A 24,555-nucleotide genomic window follows, 5' to 3' on the forward strand; every position below is an offset into this window, starting at 1 on the left:
TCCTTCTGTCAGCTCCAGCTCCCCATGCAGGGACATGAGAGAAACCTCCCACAAGGATGGCAAAACATCAAAAACATCCAGGCGTCCCCTAGACAATGTCCTGGCAGACGGCCAATTCTCTCACACCAGAAGTGACTTGCAGTTTCTCAAGTCGCTCCTGACACGGGGGGAAAAAAACCCCACATACAATGGCTGGCATGAAAAGTGAATTTTAAGTGCTCTTTTGTGGTGAGCACTAGATACTGGTATTCAACTATTCATCAAGAGTACTAAGAGTCAGGCTTCATATTTCTGGAAGCAATGTATGATCTTAGAGAGTACTGGTCCTTTCACCCACAGTTTGGGTGTTCTCTTAATTTGTTCATCTGAATGAAACCCAGGTCACTCAAGAAATCTGCCTTGACGGTGCTAACCCACGTGAAGGGACTCCTTTGAGTAAGGAGGGCTGTGCTTCAGCGCAGAGGCTCAGGAGAGAGAGGCAGCCAGAGGAGAGAGGATGACACTGACATCATAAATGGAGCTATTTTTACCAACCAACGAGATCTAATCCCTGGCTGAGCAGGAGGTTTGTTTCTCCCGACTGGAAGAGCCTCCTCTGTCCTGGAGCAGGAAACTAGGTTACATAGATTAACTGTCCTCTTCTCTGTTCCCTGGGCCCTTTATTTCTCCCTCTCCTAGCCCATGCCACCTAAAGGTCAGCCTTCAGCATGAAGAGACCCAGAGTCCACCAGTGTGGACCCATGGGAAAATAAATGCAGCAGGGAGAATAAAAGCAAACAAAGAGGAGCCTTTCCCTTGCGCCTCTCAGCTCCATTTCCTAGCACAACTGAACCAGCTTTTGGGAAACCAACTCTTTCAGACAGGCTTCAAGTTCTGTGGTCCTGTTCCTGCAATAGTTCAATATGGGAAAGGAACATATATGTATAATAACCACACCTAGCCCATTCTTTTTTGTGTAGTGTGTGAATGTTGGACTAGGATACTGGGGAGATCAGGATCCCAATCTTCATGCAGCCACAAAAAGTCACTGGGTGACCTTGGACAAGACCCTTTCTCTCCACCTAAGAGTAAAGCCATGGCAAACATCTGCTATATATAAACCTTGACAAGACAGCTATGTAAGGTGGAATGAAAGTGAAGGCACACAATAGCAACACAAGCCTACTCTGCCCCTTGTCAAGACTCATGCATTCTCCAAGTACCTTCTCAACACATCCTTTTCCAAAACAATCAAAGTGAAATCCAGGTTCTTCCTCTTGACCCTTCTTCTCACCTTCTATCTTGCAAAACGACAGGCAACAGAAATCCTAGACTAGTTGAATTTTTTAAACAAATGTCATGTTGCCTTTGCAGGGCAGGAGAATTCATCTCAGGTGTTGGTGGGAACCTGCTCTTGACAACTTGAGGCTCCTTTGTTTTGGAGAAGCATCAGCAGCTGTCAAGCTATTGCTGGGCCCAATCCAAACCCCTGGCTTTGGACCAAGACACCATGAAGTACCACTGTGTTTTGTCCAATACAGGCCCATCCACTAATTAAGAACTCTTCTTCCCCACGAAATGGAGGTGGAAGCTGGTCCAAGTGTGGGGTTTTCGAATTCCCTCCCCAACTTCCCATCACACTTCAGGTCTTCCCTACTTCATCACTGTCCTCCACAAAGGGAAGTGGTTCAACTATTTCTAAAAAATGTTTCGTTGTAAGCCACTTGGCAAGGTCTGCGAAACTAGAGGTACACGGTGCTTTTATTGAACCATTTGTACAAACTACATGATATGAAGTGTCACCAAACAGAATTTTACAACAAGGAAAAACCAAGCTTACTTAGACATGCAAGTCTGCCCTTTTAACTAGCATTTTTCAAATTCCTTACCCTTAGAACCATTTCCAAAGGGATATTTATTCTGATCCAGCAAAACAAACAAAAGATAAACAGGAGTGATTTGAATGTTGGCACACTGGGAGTCTAGAATGTGAATCCCTGGCTCAGTCATAGAAACCCACCGGATAACCTTGGGTAAGTCACACTCTCTCAGGCTCAGAGGGAGGCAAGGGAAAGCCCCTTTAAACCCATTGTGTCAAGAAAACTCCCAATAGGTGTGCATTAGGGTGACCATAAGTCACCTACATTTTGTACTACATATAAAAATGTTTAGATAACTGACCTAATAGCATGTCTTCATACATTTGACAATGTGAAGCATATAATACAGCTGCTAATACGTAAAGAGGACACAAGGAACTACTTTCTTATTTTTTTTTAAATATATTTAGAACATTTTACTTATGAAAATGCGTAACAGGAAAATAGCATGTAGATTTCTCAGCAAGCAGGTATCTTATTATACAAGGCTATATGACCCCCCCCCCCCCCCCAGTGATATTATTAAAGGTGGTGAACCACCTCGCAGAGTAGAAATAAGTTATAATCTCATTTTTCAAAGTCTGAGCATTTTAACCAAAATGCAGGACAATCTGAATACACGCATTACAAATATCTATCTACAACATGATCTGAATAAATGTGACTTTAAAGAACTGAAGTGTGAAAGAATTCAAAGCCACGCCTCCCATTCACATAGAGGATAAAAAAAAATCAAGATCTTCCACTATAAAGTCTGTCAAGATAGATGCATATATTCCCAGCAATGACCCAGTACCACCTTGGTTGCTTTTGGCACATAATTTTCTGCCATGCAATGAGACACAAATAATTTTGTAATGTCTAAGAAAATTGTATTTTGCAAACGGGGGAATAGGAAGCAAGCTTTAAAGCTCTTAAGCTAATAAATCAAAATATTGCATGTGTCACTAATATCTTAAGGCCAAGACATGAAGGCCAAAATATCCCAAACATAACCTTCCCCCTCAGGGACCTGCCTATAACAGACATGTCTCTTGGTGGAACACTATCAGAGGGATCTGCCACTGAAGTCTAGGTGCTATAGACCATATTTCAGAGATAGCAAAAACACCTGAGTATTCCTCAGCTAAGAAAACACCATGAAATTCATGGAATCACCATAAACCAAGAGTAAACTTGAAAGCACATACTCTACATCAGCGTTTCTCAACCTAGGGGTTGGGACATCTGGGGAGGGTCGTGACGGGTATAAGAGGGGTCGCCAAACACCATTAGAAAACACCCTATTTTCTGTTGGTCATAGGAGTTTTGTGTGGGAAGTTTGGCCGAATTCTATCGTTGGTGGGGTTCAGAATGCTCTTTGACTGTAGGTGAACTATAAATCCCAGCAACTCCAACTTCCAAATGTCAATACTATTTTCATTACCACCTTTGGGCACAATGAGTATTCATGCCAAGTTTGGTCCAGATCCATTACTATTTGAGTCCTCAGTGCTCTCTGGATGTAGGTGAACTACAACTCCAAAATCAAGATCAATGCCCACCAAACCCTTCCAATATTTTCTGTTGGTCATGGGAGTTCTGTGTACCAAGTTTGGTTCAATTCCATTGCTGGTGGAGTTCAGAATGCTCTTTGACTATAGGTTAACTATAAATCCCAGCAACTGCAAGTCCCAAGTGACAAAAACAATCCTCCCCAACCCCACTAATATTCAAATTTGGGCATATCAGGTATTTGTGCCAAATGTGGTCCAGTGAATGAAAATACATCCTGCACATCAGATATTAATATTATGATTTATAACAGTGGCAAAATTACAGTTTTGAAGTAGCAACAAAAATAATGTTATGATTGGGGATCACCACAACATGAGGAATGATATTAAGGGGTTGCGACATTCAGAAGGTTGAGAACCACTGCTCTACATACATAATGCTCTCTACAACATAAAGAGATCTGTTTAGAAGTACAGCAGTCAGAGTCTTTTCTGCAGCAACATTCCAGCAACTCCATCCCCATGAGGCAGCATCATCACTATCTCTATGGCTGGTGAAAGGGGAACACATAGCTTCATTATGATCTGACTGCATTCAAATATTCATAGTATTTTATTCTGTCTCTGGCTGACTATTCCTATTTATGTGTGTTTTATTTAATGTGTATGTACGTTGTTAAAATAAGAATTGTCTGAAACAGGAAAGCACAATGGTGATGTCAGAAAAACGTAGGAATCAGCCTTGGTTTGGAAACAATCCCACTCCCATCAAAATAAATGTTTCAATATATAAAGGGGGGGGGGGCGACAACAACACTGACATAAAATAATAATAAAATTAAAAGAAAGCTTTCAAGTTGAGGCCTACAAAATGGGTTTTGCCCAAATTAAAAATCCTTGTTTTCTGCAAAACAGGCAAAGCAAATAAAAAGATAAATCTCTACTTAGGCTGACAGCTCTAGATTTATTTTCTGAAGCCTCCAACCTTTGACATACAGCAACATTAACTTGAATTACAGCCCTGAAAGGGGGGCCTTCCACTTTTTCAGACCCATTTTAATTAAATTTTGCTATTTAAACAGGTATACAGGAGTGCACAATTTATTATAGGGATCCTAGCAATTTATGAGCGTCAGCCACATGCAATTTCTAATCACACAGCCCTCCCCTCCCCCAAGGTTTTGTCCTTACCTCTAACCTTCAAAGGAATCTCCCTCAGTTGCCAGACAATGATGCAATCCCCTCTCCCTTGTTATGGCAGGGGAAGGATGGTCCCTAGTCACCAGGCACATCAGCCACCCGCCCCCACCGTAAAAAGCACAAAGCTAAAGATTCTCAAAACAGAACCAAATAGAGCAAAGGCTCGCAGGAAAAGTCAGGAGTCTGGATGGAGCAAAGGCAGCCATGCTCAATACAATCTGGCTCTCTAATAACACTATGGTCCCTCATAGAAAGGAGATGGGCTAACTTGCTACAAGAAATGCCCTCTGCTTATTATACATGATATAGAGATATACACTCAGTCCTCTGTATCCACAAATGCAAACATCCACAGGTTGAAAATATCCTTCCTGTTTCCGTAACAAAATCCAAAAAGCAAACTTTCATTTTGCCATTTGACATAAGGAACACAATTTTATTACACCATGAAAATAATGGAACTTGAGCACCCATGGATTTTGGCATCCATGGGGCATCCTAGAAACAAATCCCACAGGCCCACTATCAGTGCTTTATTCCAGGCAGAAGGTAAGAGTATAGCACTATTCCTTTCGCTGGAAACCTATTTTAATGAGATTTAAATGTACTACTAAGACACAATCATAAAAAACGTATCAGTGTTCCCAACCATGAATACTCCCTACATGTGTTTCTGGAGAGAGCAGAAAGACCCTATAAAAACAGCAAAGATTCCAAGCCAGAAGAGACTGGATAGCATAATGAATACCTATGACCTGAACACTAATAATTGTTTGCACAGAGTCGCATAGTTCGCTCAGCTTGAAGAACTGAAACTACCTAGCAATGATCTCACCACTCCCCCTGCTTCCGATCTGTGGCATTTGAGCATGCCCGTGGACTCCTATGCCCAATTAAGCATTGCCCTAAACAGCCAATGAAACAGGGTCCACTTCCAACATGAAGGCATTCTCCTATATTAGTACAATACAATACAATAATAACAATAATAATACATTTTATTTTTCACCTGCCCCTCTCCTGATGTCTCGAGGTAGGATACAACAGCCAAAAACATATGAACATAAAATACATGCAATAAATTACAAAAATTAACTATGGGATCTCTTCTGGCAGGTCATTCCGCCATTGTGGGGGAAGCAATGGAAAGGGGAGAGGGGGTCAGTGAGGATCACCAGTCAGATTCTGAATGGAGTAGGTACCCCCCAGAGGACCTCAGTGTCCTAAAAGATGAATTATGCAGCAGAAGGCCATCCTGTAGGGAACCTGGACCCAAGGCATGGAGTGCATCAAAGGTCAAAACCAACACTTTGGACTTTGCCTGGAAACTAGTTGGCAGCCAGTGGAGTGACTTTGATATGGGGATAATAGACTCACTTCTAAATGTTCCTGGGGCTGCAATGTTTTGAACCAATTGGTGTTTCCAAACTTGATAGAGGTAACCCAATGTATAGTGCATTGCAAAATTCAACCTGCAGAAGAAAGGAACCACAAAGCTACTGACTTCTACTTTCATCCAGAATAGCATACTCACTTGCGGCCTGGGAAAAGCAAAATCATAATTTTAAACTGAAATTGAAATGTTTTCGAACTGTGGAGACAGCCGGTGTCAAGGAATCAGTGGTACTCCCCTCCGCACAACTAAAAACAACACACATGAGACGGGGAAATCCAATATTCTACAACACAAATTTGTTTCAGTCACTGAAAAGTACCCTGCCAATATACTGCATCATCATAGAAAAGTATCACTATATCCTACAACCTGTACTAAACTCTTCTGGGAGTTTTCCTAGAGAAGGCCCATTTTGTTCTCAACTTTCATTCCATGGGTATCTGAATCACCACAAAAGCGACCGTCTGCACAAATCAAATAATTTTATTGTACATCTGTTTCTACCATCACAATACATTGCAACATGAAGAGCAAATGCTGTTGCCCTTGAGCGGCCAAGGCTGGAGCCTGCACACACTAACAGTAAGGATTATATCTATTTTGCTGATGCTGTGAGGGAAGCACTTTCCCCGTATCCACAACTGACATTTTAAGGCAGGTTGGCAAGTCGATTAGCTCTACCAATAAATGCTTTTCAGGAAACAAAAATGTTCCAGCTCTATCTGTAATAGGTTTTTAGTCAGGTAATCAACAGAAAGCTCTGCAAAGCTTCTCAAATATTTCATTTTATTTTAAAGGAATGATGTGTTGCTTCCCAACCCGCTAGGGGCCCCAAGGCAGTATTGTTTATAGCAACAAAATAGATTTAATTCCACTAAATGAAAACAGTCCTGAGAATAATTATTTCTTTAATTATTTGGGTGGTTTACCACATTCTCCCATCAAGAAAAGAAAAGGCATCAGGAACATCTTGTAAAAATCAGCAATACGTCTGTTTCTGCCCTCAGGTTTACAATCTAAAAGACACAACAACACAAAAGGAAACGGGGACGGGGGGGGAGAAAAGGCAAAGTGAGGATATATTTCTAACTAAAACAACTGCTTGGAACACATACAGTTGAACAAATGTTCCAACCCTGCTTTCTATGCGCTGCCTGAATACATACACCACAGATATTCAGCAAATACAATAATCCCAACCTGTGTAGAGTGTTGTATTAAATTGAAATACATTTACATTTACTATTGTGGCCCTGCATGCTTCCTTCTGGTTCCTCAAACTCTGCAAAAATATTTCATTGCCCAGATTCCATTTTGTTGTTGTTTTACTATGACACATGATGCAGAATGATGATATAATATTAAGAATACCAACAACAATAATGGAACTATTTACCCTGCAACCAATTCAAAAGCCCTCCAAATGAATGAAAATCATCACAGACTCCTGTATTACATGCTTGTTTTCTTTTCCATGGACTCTCACAATGATGACAGGAAGAGGCACAGTATCACTTCCTGTTCCTACAGCTAGGATAGCAAAAGAAAACAGAGGGTTTATGGGGTTGTAGCAGCACACAAAGGAGAGCAGTGGGAGCATTGGTCCCTGAATTCCACACAGATAACCCCACCCCAGTTTACAGAAAAGACATTAACATACTAATAAGGAAAGTCTAATTTCCAGCAGTTGTATGTTGGAAGCCTGAAGTGAACATTAAATTATCATCTGATTCCATTATCTTCACATTTTGTTGTTGTTCAATAGTTCAGTCATTTCCGACTCTTCGTGACCTCATGGACTAGCCCATGCCAGAGCTCCCTGTTGGCCGTCACCACCCCCAGCTTCTTCAAAGTCAATCCAGTCACTTCAAGGATCCCATCCATCCATCTTGCCCTTGGTCGGCCTCTCTTCCTTTTTCCTTCCATTTTCCACAGCATCATTGTCTTCTCTAAGCTTTCCTTTCTTCTCATGATGTGGCCGAAGTACTTCATCTTGGCCTCTACTATTCTTCCCTCCAATGAGCAGTCAGGCTTTATTTCCTGAAGTATGGACTGGTTGGATCTTCTCGCTGTCCAAGGAACTCTCAGAACTTTCCTCCAACACCACAGTTCAAAAGCATCTATCTTCCTTCGCTCAGTCTTCCCAATGGTCCAGCTCTCACATCCATAGGTGACTACGGGGAATACGACTGCTTTGACTATGCGGATCTTCGTTGCCAGTGTGATGTCTCTACTCTTCACTATTTTATCGAGATTGGACATTGCTCTCCTCTCAAGAAGTAAGCGTCTCCTGATTTCCTGTCTGCAGTCTGCGTCTGCAGTAATCTTTGCACCTAGAAATACAAAATCTGTCACTGCCTCCATATTTTCTCCCTCTATTTCCCAGTTGTCAATCATTCTTGTTGCCATAATCTTGGTTTTTTTTATGTTTAACTGCAACCCAGCTTTTGTGCTTTCTTCTTTCACCTTGATTAGAAGGCTCCTCAGCTCCTCCTCTTCACATTACCCTACTACAAAATAAATTTAGGATATCTATTCGTTATCAGCAAATATATATTAAATAAAGGAGACCATGTGACATTATTTCCCCCGTGTGAAGCCACATCCTGTTTCATACCATTTGCTGCCTTCCCACATGAAACCACCTAAGCAACATTTCTGCTTTAGCCAGTTGCTAAACTCTCCTCTTCTATCTTCTTGCAGCTCAAGTCCACTAAACAGGACAACATTGTGCTATCTCCATGACAGGCCACTCTGTTACTGTTCTGGCTGAAAAGCAGATGAGACAGGTGCAGGGAAGCTTACCAAATGTGCTCTTATTCAATTGCTGTGGAAATTGAATTCCAGAGAAGTATGCATACTGGAATCGGCACATGTTTGCTAAATGCTTCGACATCTCTTAAAGCAGAGAATTGGGCAAAAGGATAATGAACAGAGTCCCTGACCAAGGAAAAATGTAAAGTTAAATGATAAATACACACATCCTACTCATTCACTATTACAGACATTCAAACCTGGGAAAGGGTGCTCTTTCTAAACTTCCGTGCACATGCACAGCCTCGAGTAAAACCCATAAGGCAGCAACAGTCACTTTCATTTAGCCTACAAGAGGTTTTTTTTTTTAAAAAATCTGATGAAGAATCTGATTAAACCCCATGGGGTTTTCTGGAATGTATTTAGGAAAAGAACACTCCATCTATTCATAAGAAGGTAGCCAGCACCTGCAACCGAAAAGGCTTCTCAATCAATTTCCACAGCATGTTGGCTATGCTGTTCATCCTCTGCAATGAATCAAACTACAGTGTGAAGAATGGGATGGGTAACTTTTGGGTGGGTTTTGCTCCTTCTGGGACAAAAGGTTCAAAGGTTCAAACTATCATGGGAATTCACCTACATAACGAGGTGACAACTGTAGTCATGAAGAGATGGTATTTATTTCTTTATTCATTTATTGCATTTGTATACCGCCTTTCTCAGCCAGAAGCGACTCAAGGCAGTCCACAGTTGGCAGCGATTCGATGCCATAACAAATATCAAAATACAGTTAAAACAGTTATAAAAACAATTCAACATTTAAAATGTAATATAAAAAGCAAATATATGTGTAAAAACAAGATCCTCAGTATCTCCTTACTAAAATTGTTGTCCAGTTGCATCATCAATCATTCCATATATTCATTTATGTCTAATTATGGTAAAAGCAATGGCAATCCGCCCCATGGAAGCTCTCCAGCTGGTTCCTCCACAGAGTTGGTTATCCATAAAGTTGTACTACTACTCCCAATATGATCAGGAAAATTCCACATTGGCCTGTCTTACAATCGCCATAAGTTGGAAATGGCTTATAGGCACAAAGTAACAAGCAACAGAGGTCAGGGTTAATGACCAGAAATAATGCAGAAGGAGGAAGGACAATTTCAATGAAGTATTTTATCCTGTGAGCGAATGCAAAACTGAACTGTGCTCAAAGCCTGAAACTTGGCTTGAATTCCAAATGGGATATGTCCTTTGAGTTATGCCACAGCAGGTAGCGCTGACTGTTCTTGTTGACTTTAGAGAATTCAAAGTCTGCTCAGCTTTTTTTTTTTTTCAAAAAGCTTGTATCACCAAGCCAGATGTGGAAAAAATTCCCCAACTCAGGCTTCCTGAGCAGAACAGGAAAGGAGGCCATGGTTACCTTAACCCTTACGCATGAAAAGCCCAATCTTCTCAGCAACAAGACCAATCTAATCTATTCTAGCATTGAAAGCTGTCCGCCTGAAGAAGAAAATAATCAGTTACTTGCTGGTTCACTGGAGGAATATGCCTCAATATGACAGTTCAGATGCTAGAGCAGCAATAATAAAAAAAAACAACAACAAGGCTAATAAGGCTCTGCAAGGTTTTAGGAGCTTAAAAACAAACAAGAGTGATTCTTCTGACTGCCTCACTCAAGCCATTTACAGGAACAGGAATGAGCAGAGCTTGGGCTGGCAAGCTGCCACCGCATATGCCTTTCCTTCGACCTCCTCCAACTTGTCCTCAAGGGAGTCTGGACAGATAAATGCCTACTAAGAACTGAAATATACCACCAACCTGATACCCTTGGATAATTTCTGAAGCCTCACATTGAAAAATCAGAATACATGATGTCATTTGCAGCTCAGTTAATCTAATACCTTTGCAAACATCCCTTCGTCCACATAAAATATAATATAGTGCAATGACTATGGAATGACCTCAGACTATGATTTTTGGATGGCATGATTTTAATACTGAATGGAATTTTAAATTTTTTAATATGTATTAATTTCAATTCAATGGATTTTAAGCTTAATGTTGTATGTGTTTAAGGCATTGAGTAACTGCCATATGTAAGCCGCCTTGAGCTCCCCTTGGAGTAGAGAAAGATGAGGTATAAATAGAGTAAATAAATATATAATAAAATTAAGTAACCAAGATTCAGAAAACCAGTGTCTTCAGATCACAATCAATCTTCAAGACTTTTGTACCTCACTTCCTCAACACTATCCTCCCATAGTGCGAGAAATTATGTACCAAATAAAACTACTAGAGATTGTTGATGTCACTGAAAACTCAATTTGCCTTCAATATTATTTTCTGAACAAGATAGTCATCACTTTTACTCTAAAGATAAAGAATGGTAGCATAATGTATGAACCAAAAATCTGTACTGCCATCATTTTTATGCCACAAATACAAGAAATCAACTTTCTTAAACTTACATTTTATTGGCTTTTTATATCTTCTCTTATCTACACATAGAAACTATGGGGGAATTGTATAGATTGCTTCTGATCAATTGGGTGGCAACCTGTGCTCGACGGGGTTACACTCCCCCTGAGGTCACAGGTCCACAGTCTGGACGTCCTCCTGAACTCAGCACCAACACTTGATGCTCAAGTGTCAGTGGTGGACAGGAGGACATTTGCACAGTTAAAACTTGTGCACCAACTGCAACCGTACCTCGAGAAACCTGACTTGGCCACAGTGATCCACACCTAGATTAGATTACTGCAGTGCACTGTAAGTGGGGCAGCCTTTGAAGATGGCCCGGAAATTGCAACTTGTAGAAAGGTTGGCAGCTAGGTTGCTAACTGGAGCTGGTTACAGGGAGCAGACGACGCCTCTACTGAAGCAGCTCCATTGGCTGCCGATAAGTTTCCGGGCTCAATTCAAAGTGCAGGTTATTGCCTATTAAGCCCTAAATGGTTCAGGTCCTGCTTACCTTCATGACCATATTTTCCTATATGAACTGGCACAAGCACGAAGATCTAAAGGGAGGCCCTTCTCTCACTCCCACCTCTGTTGCAAGCACAGTTGGTGGCGACGAGAGAGGGGGCCTTCTCGATGGTGGCCCTCCGGCTCTGGTACTTTCTTCCCCAGGGAGATTAGATTAGCCCCCACCCTGTCCACCTTTTGGAAAGACCATGTTCCAATGTGCCTTTGAAAGATAGTTCAGTTATTAATCAAGTTCTGCCTAGCCCCCTTCTTTTAGTAGGCTCTCCAGCACTTTATCCCCAACTCCCGTCCCAACAGCCTGCATTTGCATTAGCCCTTGTCCTGCCCTGTTAGCCCCAAATCTGCACATGCCCACTTTTCCCGAATATTGGTTGGTTGTTGCTTGATTTATGTTTAATGGTGCTTTATATTTATTGCTTTTATTGTTTTATTTAGCTGTTATATGTTTTTAACCATGTATTTTGTAACCTTGTTTATGTTGGGCTTGGTCCCCATATAAGCCGTCCTGAGTCCCTTCAGGGAGATAGAGGTGGGATATAAGAATAAAGTTGTTATTATTATTCCCCTCATTTATTAGTAACAGTCTGTTTCTGAAAATGAAGAAAAGGCTGTGCTATTGTGTGCAAAGACAACCTCAGTCTACACCATTTCCGAAGTGGAAGTAAATATTTCAATTTTTAATCCAACTCAGTGAAATCCTAAAACTGAGACAGTAATTTTTCACTGATGAATGCCACTTATATCTTATGAGCCACAGAATACTGCATTCAGATAAACCAATTAGTTGAAGAAAACTCTCAAGCAGAGACCTTTTTGTTCTAACTGAAGAGCAAATATTTTATTTTACTTGCTGAGAAAACATGTTTCTTCAAAGTTAGCTTGTTTTAATGTTTTGTCAAAACTGATTATTCTACAAAACAAACAAAAAGACAAGAACAAGTCTGACACGGTGCACCAGTTGTTCCTAAATGGTCAATTACATTGATAAATACCTTTCTAAACTCCAAGCACAAATGCGACCAGTTTCCAGCACTGTTCATTCAATAATTTAAGAGGAGAGGAACAATGGTTTCATAACAGCTTCTCAGTGAAATTCAGGGCAGATTTTTTTTCAGGTTTGGTATGCTTACTAAGCTAAGCCACCAACCTCTGGACACTGAATCACACTGGTTTCTCATATAAATTGGGAATTTTCACGGAACTAGAACAAGAAAAATATTCTAAAAAATAACACAGACTAGCTTGGGGACCCAGGGTGTCCGGGTTATTTGAGAAAGGCATTTTTTGTTTTTTGGAAATATCAGTTTGGTTATGGCTAACACTATTTATTAGGGAAAAAACCTGAGTGTGCTAGTCTTTTGTTTTTTTATTATTATTAATGCTTCCAATAGAAAATGCATGTGAGTGAACTACAATTCCCAGAATCGTGAGTAATTCCTTCCCAAACCCTGCCATTATTCAAAGTTGGCCAAGCTGGGTCTGTGTGCCAAATGTGGTCCAGATCCAGTATCAGCTGGGTTCAATGATATCTAGATAAGGGTTAACTACAACTCTCAGATTCCCAGGGCAATCACGCTCAAACCCTGACAGTATACACAATTGGCCATGCTGGATCTATGTGCAAAGTTTGGTCCAGATCCGTTGTAGGCTGGGTTGACAGTGCTCTCTGGATATAGGTGTACTACAACTCCTATAAATCAAGGCCATTTCCCCCAAGCCTGGTCATGGGGGTTCTGCATGCCAAATGGGGTCCAGGTCCATTACTGAAGGGGGTCACAGTACTCTGCCTTGATGCAGGGTGAACTACAACTTCCACCCTGTCCCCCAAAGCCCTCTGTTCAATTGATGATCAATTCCTTTATGTTTGCTGTGTGCCATAGGAAAGGGTAGGAAAGGGTTAAGGGAGAGGCAGTGGGCAGGGTCATAAAAATGCCACACAAGGAACCCTGAGATGCCCGCCTGCTGTGAAGGAAGCATGTCATATCTAGGATGAAACTGTCTCAGAATGAAAGCATTCCTTGGGTGTTTGTATTTGGGCGACACACGTTCAGTTGAGGGGTGCCTTTAGAGGCTTCTCAGCACTTGGGACTATAGCCTGTTTGTGGAGGCAGGAGGCCATCTGTGTGTGCGGACACCTCCGCCACATACATACACACACACACTTTTCACTTTTATTATGTGTATAGATAGATAAAAGAAATATTCACAATTGATATACAATAAAGCAAAGAAGGTATTGTTTTTCAAGATAATCCCAGGCTGTAAAACCATCTGGAGCAATGAGTTAACCAAAGCAACGTGTCCGTACACATGCACATGTACACCCACAGTCCAAATACCAAAACACCATCAAGGATTACTGGTTTCCTGGAGAATAATGTAGTAAGATTATAGAAATCTGACAGCTGAGGCACAGCACAACTTTTGCCATGAAGCCTGTATCTGATGAAACCTCTCTAAGAGTCACAACAGGAAGAGGTAAACCATTTACATTTTCCCCAGTGAAAACATGTCACAAACAAGGCAGCTATTTTCTCATGTGCTACTTTATGAGTGTGCTACTCTATGTGTGTGTATGTGTGTGTGTGAATTGGGCCCTGCCACATTGACATTACATAACAATATGGAACAATGCATTCTGTGCTCACCATCCCTTCTTCACAACTCTTCCCATCTAATACTGCCTTCCTAAAAGGTTGCTTCAAGTTTTTAAAAATGTTATTCTATCTATAAGTCGTATTTAGAGACTATTTAGTTGCCACGTAATACACTGTGGTTGCTATAGAAACCAGTGCGAATGTCTGCTTGTTCACAGGCTTGTATGAATTATAACACAGAATATTAGTTTTAAAAGAAGCCCACTCTACTTTTTTCATCATTTTTGCAAAGTAGGAAAAATAGAGGCGGTAGAACTGCAACTCTTTAGTAATGAAAGTAAGGCTCTTACTTGAAGAATCAACTCTAAAGAAAGTCTGGGCAAATTTACCAAGTTTCTAGTTTGCCATTATTTCCCTCCAAACCCTGCAAGTTAATTTAAATATAAGCAAATTTTCAGGATACACAGTATGAATAAATCAATTTTATTGCAATGGTCACAGACAAAGAGTAGGATAAACAGCATAGTTTTTCAGCCATTTTCAAATTATGCCTGGATGTTGTTTGGAAGCATACTAAACATGCCTAACATGTGAGTTCAACAACAATAGAGAAGCTTTCTGAATATGCCTGCCTTGACCCATCTTCTCCTGCAATCTGCAAAAGGGGGGAATGTAATACCACAATTTATATTCCACAAACACAAGAAATGAACTTTCTAAAACTTATGCTCTATTGGCTTTTCCTATTGTCATGGATCTACATGTAGCAAACAGCCAGATGAACAAGTATATCTGGCTCCCAGATATTTAGGGCAATTTTTCACCTAAATGAGGCAACTGTGAGTGGATTCTTAAGATAAAAGGGCTGTAGAGTGTTCAGTTGTGGTTGCTGCTGTTGTGTGCCTTCAAGTACCATATACACTCAAGTATAAGCCAACCGAATATAAACAGAGGCACCTAATTTTACCGCAAAACACTGGGAAAAGCCGAGGGTGGGAAATGCAGCAGCTACTGGTAAAATTCAAAGTAAAAATAGATACCAATAAAATCACATTAATTGAGGCATCAGGAGGTTTGATGTCTTTGAATATTTACATAAAATTGTAATTTAAGATAAGACTGTCCAACTCTGGTTAAACCCTTATTCTAACCTTCTTCAATGTAAATGTGCTTACATATACGGTCTGAGTCCCTCTACGGAGGTTGAGAAGATCAGGATATAAAAGTTTTAAATAAATAAATATCCTTCCAATAATAATAATAGAGTAAAATAATAAATGTAATAAAAATAATAATAGAGTATAATGGAAATATAGTAACATTAATAATAGTGAATACATGTAATAATCATAATCATAATCATAATCATAGAGTAAAAATAATAAATGTAATAATAACAATAGAGTAGCATAATAAATGTAATAACAAAAATAGAATAAAATAATACACGTAATAATAACAATAGAGTAAAATAATAAAAAGCTTTGACTCAAGTACAAGCCAAGGGGGGTTTTTTCAGTCTAAAAAAGGGGCTAAAAACTTATAATCGAGATTATATGGTAATTTCCAACTTATGGTGGCCCTTAGACAAACCATCTTGGGAAGGTTTGTTCAGAAGGAATTTGTCTTTGCCTTCCTCTGGGGTTGAAAGAGTGCTCAAAGCCACCCAAGGGGTTTCCATGGCTTTATGAGGAGCCAAACCTTGGTCTCCAGAGTGTAGTCCAATGCTCAAACCAGATTACCAGTGTGGTATGCTGAAAACAAATTCCCAGGTGCAACACATGCTCAAAGGAGCCCACCTCCCTTTTTATCTATCGATCTACCTACTTATCTATCAGCCTGACTAGCAGATCTTGAGATCCTAATACAAATAAACCAAAGTATTTCCACCAATCCTAAATCCTCTTTACACACATTCAACTGCTGAAAGATGACAGCATTGCTCAAGAGGTCTGAACAGAGCCCCTCCCCCACAAACGAATAAAGAGCATGCCTCACAACCTTCTTGCACTATGCAGAGATCCAAGGTAAAGGATGAACAGGCACATCCACATGGAAAAAAATCCTGAAGGCATAAAAAGTGTACAATTTTTTTTTTAAAAAAAACCACCATTTTTGTGTCTCATCTGGCTTTAACTCTTCAGCAACTGTCACTGCCAAATAAACATTCCTAGGTTAGAGATATTCCAAGTAGGCAAAACCATCAAGTCTAAAGGGAACAGAAGCCTCTTTTAAGACCCTGACACAAAGAACATTTGTCACACAGGGACTTGCGTTACATTCCTGTGCTCCGAAACAAGAATCCCAAGCAATCGGAGAAGGCAGAATTGTTTCAAACAACTTGCAGAACCATGTTAAGCAGATGAGGTCATGAAGTCTGAACTCCTTTCCCTTACAAGTGGCAAACAAGGCACCCAACCTGTGTTACCAACTCCATGGTTAAAGCAGCAATTTATCCCAAGTATACAGATGCAAATACACACAAAAAAAAACCCCAATCATTTATACCATGCTATAAGTTATGAAATGTTTAAGGAAACTAAAATGGACCCAAAGTCTTCCGTTCAGAGAATTTCCATCCGAATGTTACTGTTTTCCAAGTAGATAAAATGTACTAAGTTCACACTGACTAAGCAAACTGACTGTGCCTTAAAAGTGTCTCAACGAGATTAGGAGATAATGAATATGCTTGAAATGGTAAAATATGTAGGCTGATGCTACAGTCAAGTCGCATATACAGATGTCAATGACAGCTGGGCAAGTTAGCACAGCTTACATTTCATCGATGGAATGATCTCATTTGCACCTTCGGCTAAAAGCAACATTATGGCTGCTATATGTGGAGAAAATCAGGCAGACATCCATGCATTCGCAAAAGAGGGAATTACAGTACAATTAAAGTTTATAGATGCTGGTAAATTTTGGTTATGTTTCCAACACTACGCTGGGTTTTTCAACACCTGGAAGTTTTATAAAATGCTTGGTGGAAGACATATTTTACAGCTGTGTGCTTGAAAGGAAAGAACATAATTACAATTCTGAGCATGAAACAAGCTACCACCATACAAGCCTAGACCAAATCTGTTTTCTCCAGCTGTAGTGAATCAAAGTAGTCTGAATTAAACAACAAAAAGGCCTCGAAGCAGCCATTCTTGGTGCCTTTAACCTAATAATTGGGCAGCACCTGGATCCGGAAGGGCTGCAGAGGATTGTAAGGGCCTCAGATGTTCGGTGGATGTGGTCCAGTGGTTCTTTGATCTCGCCGGAAAGCAGGACCTCAAATAATGCATCTGTGTCCTGGCTGGCTCACAGATCCGGGTGTGGACCTGAGGGGATTTATAAGAGCTAGTGTTACACTGCAGCTGGAAAGGAAAAGGATGGAGCCTGTTTAAACGGCAGGCACACAAATGTAAGGGGAAACGTGGTGCGATCCGTTCCCCATCCCCAGTCACCCCCCCCCCCAAAATGCCCCCAAAGCAATTTCCAAGGAGGTTGTAGTATGGCCCAATTCTAGGCAGATCTAGAATTTCCATGGTAACCAGAGAACTAAACATATTGTCGAAAACTATTATCAGTCCAGAATCTGTTATGTTTTCCACAACCATACATACTACAATGAATCCTATCTATCTATTTATCCATTGATCTTTCAGGCTTATAGTGCACTCTCATCTCAAAAGACAGCCAGAGCAGCTTACATAATATTAATAAGAAGGCAGTTCCTGCCAGTGGGTTTACACCTTGAGATGCAACATGAAGGAAAAGAGAGTGTGAAGGCAACCCTTCTTAAAGTTAGAACATCTTAAGGGTAAGATGAAGTGAGACAGCTGTCCACTTAACAGAGCCAATTAAGTGGCTCTAATTCTCATTTTTGCCCCCTATTTGTCCAGGAAAATGGGAGGGTAGGAAGAATAAAAACTGCTTTCTTTTCCTAACCTTTCCCCCTGTTTCTTCCTGGGTCTTTCCATGTCTAATCTAAGGGCAGCAGGCCAGAGGAAGGTGTTTATCCCATAACTTTGTATGAACATATACTTTGCCTGGCTCAGCTTCAGCCACCCCAAGATCCAAATAAACTTCCTAACAACATGCCCTCTTCATCCCCTGGTGGCGTAATGGGTTAAACCCTTGTGCTGGCAGAACTTCTGACCAAAAGGTCAGCAGTTCAAATCTAGGGAGCAGGGTGAGTTCCCATCTATCAGCTCCAGCTTTTCATGCAGGGATGTGAGAGAAGCCTCCCACAGGATAGTAAAACATCTGGGCGTCCCGTGAGCAATGCCCTTACAGACGGCTAAGTCTCTCATACCAGAAGCAACTTGTAGTTTCTCAAGTTGCTCCTGACACACAAAAAGAATCAATGAAAAGCAACTTTATGGGTTTTATGGACTGGCATAAGCAAGACAACTTGGAAGTTCTCAATGAAAGCCACAACCTTCAGCATGTTTTCTCAAACCTCATGGCACAACTGTATGAAAAGACCAGGAATTTAGAAGTCTAAAGCAAGGGACCCAGGACATGAGGTGTGGATCTTATTTTTTCAACCAGACAGGGACCAAAAGGCCCTGTAAAGCACCCATTCCAATAGCTTTGGTGCTGCATTTTGCACTATGTGTAGTTTTCTGCTCGTTTGTCAAGGGCAGTCCTCCTACAAAGAATGCACTACTGTAAATCTACTTGGGAAAATTAAGGTAAGAACCACTGTGCTCAAATCTGCTCTTCCTTGGAAAAGAGGCAATAGATGCATTCACCGATGGTGGGCAAAGGCATTCCTTGTTGGGGAAAGCAACCTTCTCAAGCCTTCTCTATAGCCTAAGGGCTGATAACAGTGGTATACAAATAAAGTAAGTAAATAAATAAATAATGTTTGTTTGTTTTGCAACGTGTCGTTTCATAACCTGAAGTATATGTCTTATTTGATTTGCAGTTTCCTTATCTCTATATACTTAAAGAAGTGGGAGGGGCTGCAGGTTATGTGACTGGCTCAGTGCCGGTTGAAAATGTTCAGGTTTAAACAGGATGACAGTTAGAGAAGTGTGTTGAATCTTGAATGAGCTCGGGTATAGGTGTGTCAGAGTGCAAAAGCTAATGTTAGGAAGTTAGAAACTTTTGAGGCTTGTGTTTTCTTTTGAAAGTAAACTCTTATTAAAGAAAGCTGTATAAAGTAACATAGTTTATGAAGAAACCATAAATGATTATAAGTTCAAGATACAAACTCTCTGAAACGTTACTGAAGTTTTTTAACCCTTGACAAGGAATGTGCCTGTATCTTTAAATACATGAAGTTATTAGTAAACACAATGAAGACATCTGCTCTTGCACTTTGCTACTCTGCTGCTGAATATGCATGCCCATCTCACCACGTTAAAACGGTGGATGTGGCTCTTAATGAGACATGCTGCATTATCACAGGATGTCTATGCCCTACATCACTGGAGAAATTATACAGCTTAGCCAGTATTTCACCACCTGACATCTGCCAGGAAGTAGCAGCCAACAATGAAAGGATCAAGGCAGTGACATCTCCTGCCCATCCTCTGTTCGGATATCAGCCAGCATGCCAATGCCTTAAATCAGGAAATCGTTTTTTAAGATCTACAGAGATACTCATAGGAACACCTCAGCAAGTGAGAGTCCAAAGGTGGCAGGCTAAAACCCAGACCCTCAAGCCATGGCTGATACTGGGGACACAGAAGACTTGGCGACTTGGAAGGCACTGAACAGACTTCACTCTGGCGCCATGAGATGTAGAGTCAACGTTAAGAAATGGGGCCACAAAGTGGAGTCCACAACATGCAAGTGTGGAGAGGAGTAACACACAGACCACCTTTTACAATGCAGTCTGAGCCCTGCCGAATGCACAATGGAGGACCTTCTTATAGCAACACCAGAAGCACTCCAAGTAGCCAGCTACTGGTCAAAGGACATTCAACATAATTCCAAGGTTTTAACTTTGTTTTTGTTTTTAAATACAGTACATTACAGTACATTACAACTGTACCCTTGGTTTGCTTATGACACAATAAATAAATATCAGTAAATAAAACTTATCTTTAAAGGGTCTGCTTGCATCATTGTCTGCTGAAAGCATCAAACACGAACCAAAGAAACTCTGCTACCCTGATTAAGTTGTGATTCTAACAGTTCATGATCTATACCCCGATGTGGTCAGCGATCCTAACAAGTCATAATCCATTATCCCCAATATTTATATTTACGACATTTATATGCCACCCTTCTCACCCCAAAGGGGACCCAGAGCGGCTTATAAGATATAGATGCATGCAATATATTATGTTATTAGCATAGTACAATATCAGTATTAAATATTACTATATTGTACTATACTATAACATTGTAATATTATTAGTAATATTACATGTAACATAAATATAATATAATATTACATGTACTATAAATATAAATATAATATTCCTGGCACAGTAATCATCTGGCCTTCTCAGAGCAGTCCTGAAGGAATACCAGTTTGATTGAATATGAAATATGAACCAAAACAATTTAAACTGGTGGCTACCAAACTGTGATTCAGGAACTCCAAGATCTCCTCAGAGGCCCCCAATGGTTATTCTCACAAGAAGTCAGTGTGCCAGGCAAGCCTCGCTGCAGTTGCTGATCTTATTCCCATAAAACAAAATATTGGCAGAGTTGTAATGCATTCTAGAATGTGCTCTTGCTTTGTGCTGAGCAATGAAGCCCAGCAGAACCGGTGATCTGGTTCAGAAATAGAGAACAATTCCTCAAGATGAAAAATTGGTAAAAAACTTTCAGAATTGGCTTGTCTAATGTTACAAATACACAACATTAAAACACAATAACAACTCAACTTTACATTAAGGAAAACTTAAAAGCTTTCCTGTGAAAAACAACTACAGGATATTGGCAAGACTGCAAGTATTTGGGGGGGGGGGGGAGGGGGCTAAGTACAACAAATGGATTTTATTTTGTTTGTGCAACAGAAAGAGGAAGTCTATTTCTTGCAAGACTGCAGTATTAAGTATAGCACTGCCAGGAGAATAGCCAAAACTATAAAAGAACTTTGAGCAGTTATGATGTTAACCGCACCACCCAGGACCAAACATGCTGAAAATGAACATAGCTGATGGTTTAGAGCACTAGAAGTGCGCTTCTCTTCCCACTTTCTATTTTTACAAGAGGTAGACCTTTCAGAAGATGGCCTAAATATAAAAACTCATCAGATCCCATCTGATCTTTGAGTCTAAAAAGCATCAACACTGGTAAACACGTGGATGGGAGATCATAAATGAATACTAAGTACCATAGACTACACTTTCCTACAACTTCAGGTAATTCCTTGCCTGAGAAAACTCGAAGAAATCCATCCATAAGACAATAAGAGACCTGAAGAAACATTGCAAAATGAAATGACCTAAATATGACAAGGAGAAAGAATTAAGGAGGAACTGCACCCAAGCAAACCATCAAGAGCATCTCTGAATCTCCCTCTGTTTTTCTCTGCATGAGAACGGGCATTGAAAGCATCTCATCATGCTTTGAACAGAGCTAGCAAATAGAGTAGAGAAGCTTCTCATCTTCTCATCTTGTACTCAAAAGAAGGGGACAAAAAAGAGCCCAAGCCCCAGGTCTGTGTTTTGCTCCTGCATAAGAATATCGCTCATCTGTTTGATAAAGGGCCACTCATTCCACTTTAACAGACCATCCAGTGTTCACATTCAATTCTAGCAATCCTACGCTGAAAGGAGAAACATAAGCAGCAGCAAAACAATAATGCAGAAGCAAGAAACCTCTACAACTCCCTAGGCTCATCTCCACACTGAGCTTTGGAGAGATGGAGGAATAGTCACCTCCGTAATTTTGCCATTTGAAAGGGCACAATAAGAATTCCTAATGGGGTGAAAGGCAATCTGCCCAGGTACCTAGAATTGGGAATAGTGGCCCCAAATGACTCTTCCACTTCCTAGCTCTGCCTCTGGAGGGAAGAACTAAAATTAGCTCATCCACTCCCAAGATCCATAGCAGCATTAGTCATTAAAATGTTAACTTGTCACATACGATTTTAATCAAGTCACCCTCTGTGGTGTGCTCAGCTTCGAAAGCACAGTACGTGAGGTTTACCCCTTTTCATCATCATCGAAAGATGAAATGCAAGAGATGAGCCTGCAGCAGTATGCAAAGGGCCATATTCCGATTTTTAAAAATCTAGTTCTTTTATAAATTTGCTTCTTCCCTAAACATTAACAAACAGAGTGTCTCTAACAGTGAAGGTTTAAAAGGAATCAAAACTATGGCTGTCACCCGACTCATTTCAGAACTGGCAGTTTTAGGTTAGGTCTGCCCTTTAACATCAAATTTCAGTTACAAAAATTACTTTATATGCCAAGCCTGTACTGAACAAGGAACAACAGCACATAGTATATCTCAATTAGCACATGCATGTAACTGGAATGGAAATGACTTCAATTTAGGTAATTGGATTTCCACAAACAAAATTACAAGAGCAGTTCTCACTGCATTGTAGTATCACCTTGTTGCATCTGGAATTCTGTGATAATGACTGACAATGATGTTTTAACATATCATAACCCCACCCCCCACCCCCCAATACAATCTCAATCTACCTTCTGCCTGCTCCTGACCAGGAGTGCTCTTTGCACCAGATAAATAGTAAAATATCCCACAGCAGTGAATGTCCATGTCCCCAGATTTGGTTACTAAGCACTCGAGGCCAATGGAGATTATAGATCAATGTGATTGGATGTTTTTAACGAGGATACCTAATGATACATGTTTTTATTGATTTTATTGATTCTGCTATGGTTTATTATTTGATTGTTTTATTATATTGAAATTGTATCTTATGGTCTTGGTACCAACAGCAAACAGTCCTTAGTCGCCTGTAGGGATGGTATATAAATGCAGTAAATAAATAAATAAATGTTATTGATTGCCAAAGAGAATTTGAAGGAAATAAACAGTTGTAGGAAAGGAGAACAAATATAGTACAGGTTCCTGGCATTTCCTGGAAGGAAAAATCACGGACCTTCCACACCAGAGGGTTGCAATTCAAGGTGCAGGTCGGTTCAGGACCTGCCTATCTTCGAGACTGCATCTTCTCCTATGAACCCTCATGCTCTTTAAGATCTTTTGGGGAGGCTCTTCTCTCGCTACCACCTCCGTCAGTTGAAGGGGATGAGAGAAAGGGCCTTCTCAGTCATGGCCCCCCGGCTCTGGAACTCCCCCGGCTCTGGAACTCTCCCAAGGAGATCAGATTAGCACCCTCCCTGGCCACCTTCCTCAAAGACTTAAAGACCTGGGTGTTCTGTTGTGCTTTTGACTAAGCAATTCCCTGGATAGCTGGACCCAGTTGGGACCCAAAAACCTTGTCCTCAAGCACTCTGTAATTGTTATGCCAAAAACCTTAATGGTTAAATTGCTCTTATCATCAAAGCCACTATATGATATTTGCACTTTACGCATTAGCTCTATCCTTTAATATTCTGGCATCAGTAAGCCCATCCTCAACAAGACACTAAATTTTGTTATATGTTTTTGGTTTTAATGTGCATTTTACACTCTGTTTAATACTGTTGTTTCATTTCATTATATTGCTTTTGTTGATATGTATTTTACTGTATTATGTTTTAACTGTTCTGTTGGGCTTGGCCCCATATAAGTTGCCCCAAGTCCCTTCGGGAAGATGGAGGCGGAGTATAAAATAAAACTATTATTATTATTATTATTAACACAAAAACACAGTATATCACAGCAAACGAAATATATATGCTGGATTTCGTATCACAAAATCACAAGTCGAACACTTCCCAAGCGCATTTTCGAATGATGCACGCAGATCCAGGTGGCCTTTTGCAGCAGACAGATCATGATTTTGTCAATGTTTATTGTTTCCAAATGCTGGCTGAGATCTTTTGGCATGGCACCCAGCGTGCCCATTACCACTGCGACCACCTGGACTGGTTTATGCCAGAACCTTTGCAGTTCAATGATGATGATGATGATGATTATTATTCAAGAAGCTTTGTTCTGGATAAATCATTTCCCAGCAATTGCTTTTAGTCCCAATCCTCAATGCTTCACACAGATGATTTGAAGGCACTCCCAACAGAGTTTCTGGCCCAAAATATCTTACAGAAACCCTCCTCCTGCCCAGACCAGGTCTGTCCAAAAAAAATGAAAAAGCCCACAAAGAGAAGGGAATGTAGAGGCCAGAAGAGATTCAACACCAGTAACATTCCCCCATCTCACAAATCTTC

General features: G+C 40.5%; 1 protein-coding gene across 3 annotated transcripts in view; it reads right to left on the bottom strand.

The window, feature by feature from the left end:
* Positions 1 to 24,555, bottom strand: part of ANKRD11 (ankyrin repeat domain containing 11) — a 167,185-nt gene that overhangs the window by 114,616 nt on the left and 28,014 nt on the right. Inside the window, exon 3 of one of the 3 annotated variants that reach the window (XM_067471067.1) lies at positions 17,475 to 17,616. The exons of the other annotated variants lie outside the window; for them this stretch is intronic. The gene's annotated coding sequence lies outside the window, so the exon portion shown is untranslated. The remainder of the gene's footprint in view (positions 1 to 17,474; positions 17,617 to 24,555) is intronic. 3 annotated transcript variants of the gene reach the window in all.

This window comes from Anolis sagrei, chromosome 8, assembly GCF_037176765.1.
Source record: "Anolis sagrei isolate rAnoSag1 chromosome 8, rAnoSag1.mat, whole genome shotgun sequence".
In the NCBI taxonomy this organism is placed as follows: Eukaryota; Metazoa; Chordata; class Lepidosauria; order Squamata; family Dactyloidae; genus Anolis; species Anolis sagrei.